Below are 7,350 nucleotides of genomic sequence, written 5' to 3' on the forward strand. Positions count from 1 at the left end.
GAGGAATATCTTCTGTAATCTCTCAGAAAGAAGGGAACCTGCAGGAGAATAAGTGAGAAGGCAAAGGAAGGGATGGGAAAAAAGAGAAAGAAATGGGGAAATTTTGTTTAATTGTGGGAGGGGATGCAACTAATTAGAAGAGAAGAGAAATATTCTATAAAGGGAGATTAGTACCTTATAATGGGCATAATCTGTAGGGATGTCATTCTTGGTGAGACCATTCATCCTGCATCAAGAGAAGGGAATTCAAAGCACCTGGAGAAAAAAGACACCCAGAGGTTTGGAAGGACATAGAACCAGGGAGGAGAATTCAAGGCAAATGGGAGGGGGTGGTTGGGGGGGGGAGGACCATGGAGTGAACAAAGGTCAGTAATAATTGCACATTCAGGGAAATAGGAAAATTCCTACCAAGGGCAATTACCTTCAGGAACTGGTATATTTAAGAGTGAGATACAACAGAAAAAAGTGGGCCAAGGTTCAAATAGTGCAGCACAATAACATAGAAATTGTTTAAAAAAGGAACCTCAAGTAGGTACCTTCAAAGTTTTAATTCCATGAGGCATATAGAAATTAAAGAAATACTAAATAATTAATGAAGGCCATAAATTAAAGGGGAAAAACTATTCATAATAGACAAAAAAGATAATGATAAGAATGATGGAGTTTTTTATTTTTTTTCAATTTCAAACATTGTTCCTTGGTTACAAAAATCATGTTCTATTCCTCCTTTCCCTCCCCCCACCCCTCCCATAGCCGATGTGCAGTTTCACTGGGTATTGCATGTGTTCTTGATAAGAACCCCTTTCCATGTTGTTGGTGTTTGCATTAGGATGTTCATTTAGAGTCTACATCCACAATCATATCCCCTTGACCCATGTAATCAAGCAGTTGTTTTTCTTCTGTGTTTTTACTCCCACAGTTTTTCCTCTGGATGTGGATAGTGTTCTTTCTCCTGTAACCCTCCAAGTTGTTCAGGATCACTCCACCAATGGAGAAGTCCATTACATTCAATTGTACCACAGTGTATCAGTCTCTGTGTACAATGTTTTCCTGGTTCTGTTCCTCTCGCTCTGCATCACTTCCTGGAGGTCGTTCCAGTCTCCATGGAATTCATCCACTTTATTATTCCTTTGAGCACAATAGTATTCCATCACCAACAGATACCATAATGTGTTCCCCAATTAAAGGGCATCCCCTCATTTTCCAATTTTTGGCCACCACAAAGACCACAGCTATGAATATTCTTGTGCAAGTCTTTTTCCTTATTATCTCTTTGGGGTACAAACCCAGCAGTGCTATGGCTGGATCAAAGAGCAGACACTCTTTTATCACCCTTTGGGCATAGTTCCAAATTGCCCTCCAGAGTGGTTGGATCAATTCACAACTCCATCAGCAATGCATTAATGTCCCCACTTTGCCACACCCCCTCCAGCCTTCATTACTTTCCTTTGCTGTCCTGTTAGCCAATCTGCTAGGTGTGAGGTGATAACTCAGAGTTGTTTTGATTTGCATCTCTGATTATCAGAGATTTGGAACACTTTTTCATGTGCTTATTAATGGTTTTGATTCTCTGACTGAAAATTGCCTATTCATGCCTCTTGCCAATTTATCAACTGGAGAATGGCTTGATTTTTTGTACAATTGATTTAGCTCTTTGTAAATTTGAGTAATTAGACCTTTGTCAGAGGTTTTTGTTATGAAGATTGTTTCCCAGTTTATTTCCCTTCCGATTTTGGTTATATTGGTTTTGTTTGTACAAAACCTTTTTAATTTGATGTAATCAAAATTATTTATTTTACATTTTGTGATTCTTTCTATGTCTTGCTTGGTTTTAAAATCTTTCCTTTCCCAAAGATCTGACATGTATACTATTCTGTGTTCACCTAATTTACTTATAGTTTCCTTCTTTATATTCAAGTCATTCACTCATTCTGAATTTATCTTGGTGTAGGGTGTGAGATGTTGATCGAAACCCAATCTCTCCCACACTGTCTTCCAATTTTCCCAGCAATTTTTATTGAATAGTGGATTTTTGTCCCCAAAACTGGGATCTTTGGATTTGTCATAGATTGTCTTGCTGAGGTCCCTGACCCCAAGTCTATTCCACTGATCCTCCTTTCTGTCTCTTAGCCAGTAGGATGGAGTTTTTTTAAGGGCCCAGAAAATGAATTTTAAAAGCTAACTAAATAATTTTGAGAGGAGTGGATATAAGATTTTATTTGACTCAGAAGAAAAAAGAAAGAAATTACTAGATAAAAGCAAAAGATGAAAAGAACTAAAAACTAAAAGGATAATAAAAACTCCAAATCTGGGGGCTGGGGGGGAGGTAAGAAGCAACAGTGGGAGAAAGGAGGGTTTCAGGATGAGGACAAGTGAACGGTGGGAATAAGATGGTCTTCATAATTTGAGTTAAAAATAAATAAAAGGACAAAATATTATGTTTTTAAAAAAAGGAGAAGAAATTCTAATTTGGGGGGAAAAACTATATTATAAAAAACCCCAACAGTATTATTCACTGCATCACCTAGCTGCCCCCATATTTATCATATACTGTAATCTATCAAGTTTGCAATAGTATTATGCCTAAAAAAATATCGTATGTACCTTAATTTCACACTTTATTGCTAAAAAGTGTTAACCTCCATCTGAGTCTTCAGCCAGTCAATGTTTTTTTTGTTCACTCATGGGGTTTGCTCCAGATTGGGGTGGCTGTGACAATTTCTTAAAATAAGACAACGATGAAGTTTGCCTCAATTGATTCTTCATTTCATTTGGCCATTGGAGGGTTATTAATTGGCCGGATTTCAATATAATTGTGTCTCAGGGAATATGGAGGCCCAGGTAAAGGGAGATACGAGTGGCGTTCCAGGTAGATGGAGCAGTAAGAACATCTTACATGGGAACTGTTTGTAGCGCCCCAAACAACTATAATAGTAGCCTGTTACCATTAACCCAGATCACTATAACAGAGAGCAAAGTAAGGGGGAAATCTTCAATATTATGAGAATGACCACAATGTGACACAGAGACACATGCTGTTGGGAAAATGATGGGTTTGCTTGACTTGGGAAAGCATGTGCATATCCAAGAAAAACTAACCATAGCCACAAAAGACCAAGGTCAGAGGAAGGTTCTTCTAAGAATTCAAGGATCCACAACTGAAATGGCCAAGTTGAGGGTCCGTAGATCTGCCCTTAATTGAGGTCCTTAAACTGAGCAAACAAAGCCAGCCAGATTTAGCAGGTTCCAGACCCAACTCTATTGCCCCCTAGCGTCACCTCGCCCCTGCCGGGATGCTGTTGAACGCTCTGAAGTGTACCTCCAGAGGTAAGAGCAGGCCCTGGAGGGATTAGATCACTCCGCGGTGAAATGGTTGGAAGTGGACCGTCCTGCCTGGTGGAAAGCTGTTAGAGTTAGCTGATCTAGGGCTGAAATTAGAGATCTAAAAGTCGATGTGAAATAAGAAATTCAGAGAGCAAAATGGAAAGAATGCAAAATTCAAATGAAAAACGGTCTTTCTCCATTCCTCGAGAATCACCGCAGCTGTTAAGCAGATCGGAAAGACGTGGAGAATCAAGGTGGACCTTCCGGGAGGGGCGGGGGGGAGGGCCGGTTGGGGGTGCAGTTCCAAGGCAGTAGACGTTTCGGCAGGCATCAAGGTTATAAGCCAACTTGGCATTCAAGCAACATAAGGTTAAGAGTCCTAACTAGGAATAACTAACTAGTCACTGAGGTTTTTGCTGAAGGCAATGAAGCGCTCACCAGTCTTCTGAAGTAATTTTCCTAGGGCTGACCCTGTTATACTTGCAGCAGGGAGTCTCTTCTTCCCCCTAGAGGCCAGCTGAGTGCAAAGGAAGAAAATGGACACCGAGGTGACGGCCACCGAAAGGACGAGGTTCCGCAAGCAGGACCCCGCTCGACCCCTAAGTAAGCGGGCGGCTCCTTCTCAGGCACCCTACTCTCTTAGAAGCAAGCTCCGCTTACCCGAACCAGTCCAACTCCTCCCCCTCTCTCAGAATAAGAATTGCTCCACTTCGCCGGAAGTACTCCCTGCGTGCTGTCTTTCCCTGTTAGAAGGTAATCTCTTGACTCCTGGGAGCTTGTGTCACTTTGGAATTTGTATCCCCAGCACTTGGCAAAGTGTCCAGCACGAAGTATATTTTGTTCAAAGGATGAATGAAGACTGGAGCGCGCGGTAACAAAGTACCCAAAGTGTCTCCTGGTCAAATCCGTCCATATTGGATTAATTCTAAGACAGAACGTAAGAGCTTAAAAAAAAAAAAAAACCCAAAGCTATTTCTGAAGTTAAACTCGTAATGCTTTCACTCACTCCACCTTTGGGAAGGGAACTGGGGTCCACGATTTTACTTCTACGGGCTCTGGGACCCCAATAAAAGAAAACGTCAAATTATCTCGCTATTATCCACTGGGTGGCAATGTTGCCTCACTAAATATCACTTCCGGTTTTAAAAAGTATCAGCTATGTGAATTTGTTGCTAAATACTGATGGCGTTGCATATACCTACTCCCCTAGCCTTGACTTTATTCTTTTCTTCAATGCGTCTGACTCTCCCAATCGTGAAAGACGTCTCATTGGTAGGAAGCATTTCTGAGCATTTGAATTGAATCTGGTTCAGGACCATCTACATGATCATGTCGAAAATCAGACTACCTAACGCATAAAAACGGAAAAGAGAATTAACGCGATGGATTTAAGTGTAAAAATAGGAATTCATGAAGATCTTTTTTGTTGAAATTTGGGATCCCCACACAAGGTTTTCCTGAAGCGAGGGTTTGAGGAATTGAGTAAAAGCAGACCTGGTCAACAGAAAGGAAGTGGTTCTGGAGTAGAGAATAGGAGAGACGGTAGTAAAACAATTATGTTGGTTATTGTGTGGAGAGATTGGGCGATGCTTGGACATTAGATGGCTAGAGAATTGGGGAAGGGCCCTCTTGGAGAGTCATTTGGGGAGTTCCCGTCCTCCCGAATTTGGACATATCAGTGAACAGTATCTCAATACTTCCAAGTTCCTCGCAGAACATAATCTGCTTTTTATCAGTAGCATCCATCCAACATATAGTTCTTGATAGTCCCTGATATTACGAGATTCACTTGTCTGTAGGCAGCAAGAATAAATTGGCACAAGTTTTAAAAATGAAAGAAACATCAACTTCTATTAAAACCCATTTTTGGTCAACCAAGGCAATAGCCTGTCTATTGAAGAGGACATAATCCATTTAGCCTTTGTTGGAGGAAGTACACACTTAAACCTACATATATACAGAGACAGAAAGATAAAGAGATGGAGACGGAGAGAGTGAAAGAGGGCTATCCCCCATCTTGTCAGAGCCCAACAGAAATAAAAGTAAATATATGTGTGTGTGTGTATATGTGGGGGAGGTTGTATATTACACATACATGTACCCGTACATATATTCTAGAGTAAAGGAGCGCTTCTCTTAGGAGTAATATAATTCAGTTCTCACCCAAGAGGAAATTTCCCAAAGTCTTTCTAGTGTAGCAAGCCAGGGACTGATGCATGCAGACTACCAGCTTCTGCCATGTTGACTTCTTCCCAGAGTTTTTTTCCTTCAGAAAACTGAACTGGGTTGGCTTCTCTCTTTTCTCTTGAAAATGAAAGCCAAAAGCACCTGAAGAAACTATAATCTTGAAGGGACTAAAGTAACTCAAAAAATCTGAAGAGATCTCTTCTCCCCACTCTTACCAATTCCACCCCACCCCTCATTCAGGGGCACAGCACTGATGCTTTGGATTGCACATATATGATTCTCTCTACCTCTTTGTCCCTCTCAAGACACATACATGCAATGCAGACAAATATTACATAAATATAATATATTAGATACAATATATATTCTGTCCAATTAAGTATATTTTTTCTATCAGGTTAACTATAACCTTAGCTTCTCAGGCTATGCCCACTTGTAACATGGAGAGGGACCAAGCCTTTGTGGCATGATCAGTTTGCTCAAATGGAAGATGCACCCTACAGAATGAGCAGGATAGCTTCCTTCAATTGAATGTCTATATCTTTAAAATTAACAAGACTGTACCCTTTGCCCTTTTCTGCTAATTTTTCAGCTACATTCTGCTCCTTTCAGCCTGGATTCCATGAAATGGCCCAATAAGAGGGGAAGGATTTGCCTTGCCCTGCTCTTATTTATTTATTATTCTATTATATATTAACTATATTATACATTTTCATGTTTATTTATTATTATACTTATTTATATGTTTATTATATATTATTTATACATATTTATTATATGCATCTAAGAAATGTATTTGAAATATTTATTTCTCTTCTGTGTTGTTTGTTTTCCTCAGTTTCAGATTCCAGAGTTGAGCCTCATGGGACTGGGAGTTTGAGTCATGGAGATCTTGGCACAAGATTTGCAGACAGGGTGGTGAAGCTCGCCAGCCAGGTACCTTGTGAGGTCAGGATGCCTGGAACTTGAGCCCAATGAGGATTTGGGTCTTGGAACTGCGACCATTTTCTGTAGGAACTGAGTTAATCTATGAAGGTATTTGTTCATTTTTCCCTCCCAAGAAACTGAGATGGTACGTGCTTCCCATTTTTTGGTGGGGATTAAGTTTATACATTTTTGATACCTTTTAAAGTAAATATTCCATTGTATTTAGTTTCTTTTGTTATATATAGGGCCTTATTTGGGGGAAATTGGGTCCTTTGTTTTTGTAGGTACCCCTAGGGATCAGACTAGATTGTTGAGATGCCCCTGATGTGAGATACTAGAGAAATTTGGTAAATTGCTTTTTAGGCTGTGAACACACAGTTGTTTTTGTTTTGTGTTGTTCTTCATCCTGTTTGTTCCATTGTTTTGATTTATAAAGCTTTCATTTGTTGATCATCTGACTTTTGTATCATGGAATTATAAATAAGGATTGGTATGCTGATATATTCTAGATCATTGTGACCAGTCAAAGTGCTAGTATTAAGTTTGCTTGTGAGAAATTTGAAATCACTAGATTTCTATTTTCTACTAGAAATGCTCATATTCTTCTTCTTAGATATACTCTCCTGTTTGTCTTCTGTGAAAGCAGTATGTCCTACAGCTTCTTAGAGTGAGGCCAAACCTAAAACCCAACAAGTAGCTGATACTCTTTACTACTTCTCTAACTGAACCTGTCTTACCCTGACCAAAGAGTTCATGATTGCATTGGGTTGCCCTAACAGTTGCAAGGATCCATTGGTAAATTTGGGGTGCACTTTGGGAAAGGGACCTGGAGAAAATGTCCCCAACTAATGTGGATTTCCTATGCTCGAGGGACTCAAAGAGAATTTTGGAGTGCCCCGACTAGAGAGATAA

The sequence above is a fragment of the Monodelphis domestica genome, chromosome 4 (genome assembly GCF_027887165.1).
Source record: "Monodelphis domestica isolate mMonDom1 chromosome 4, mMonDom1.pri, whole genome shotgun sequence".
Classification (NCBI taxonomy): Eukaryota; Metazoa; Chordata; class Mammalia; order Didelphimorphia; family Didelphidae; genus Monodelphis; species Monodelphis domestica.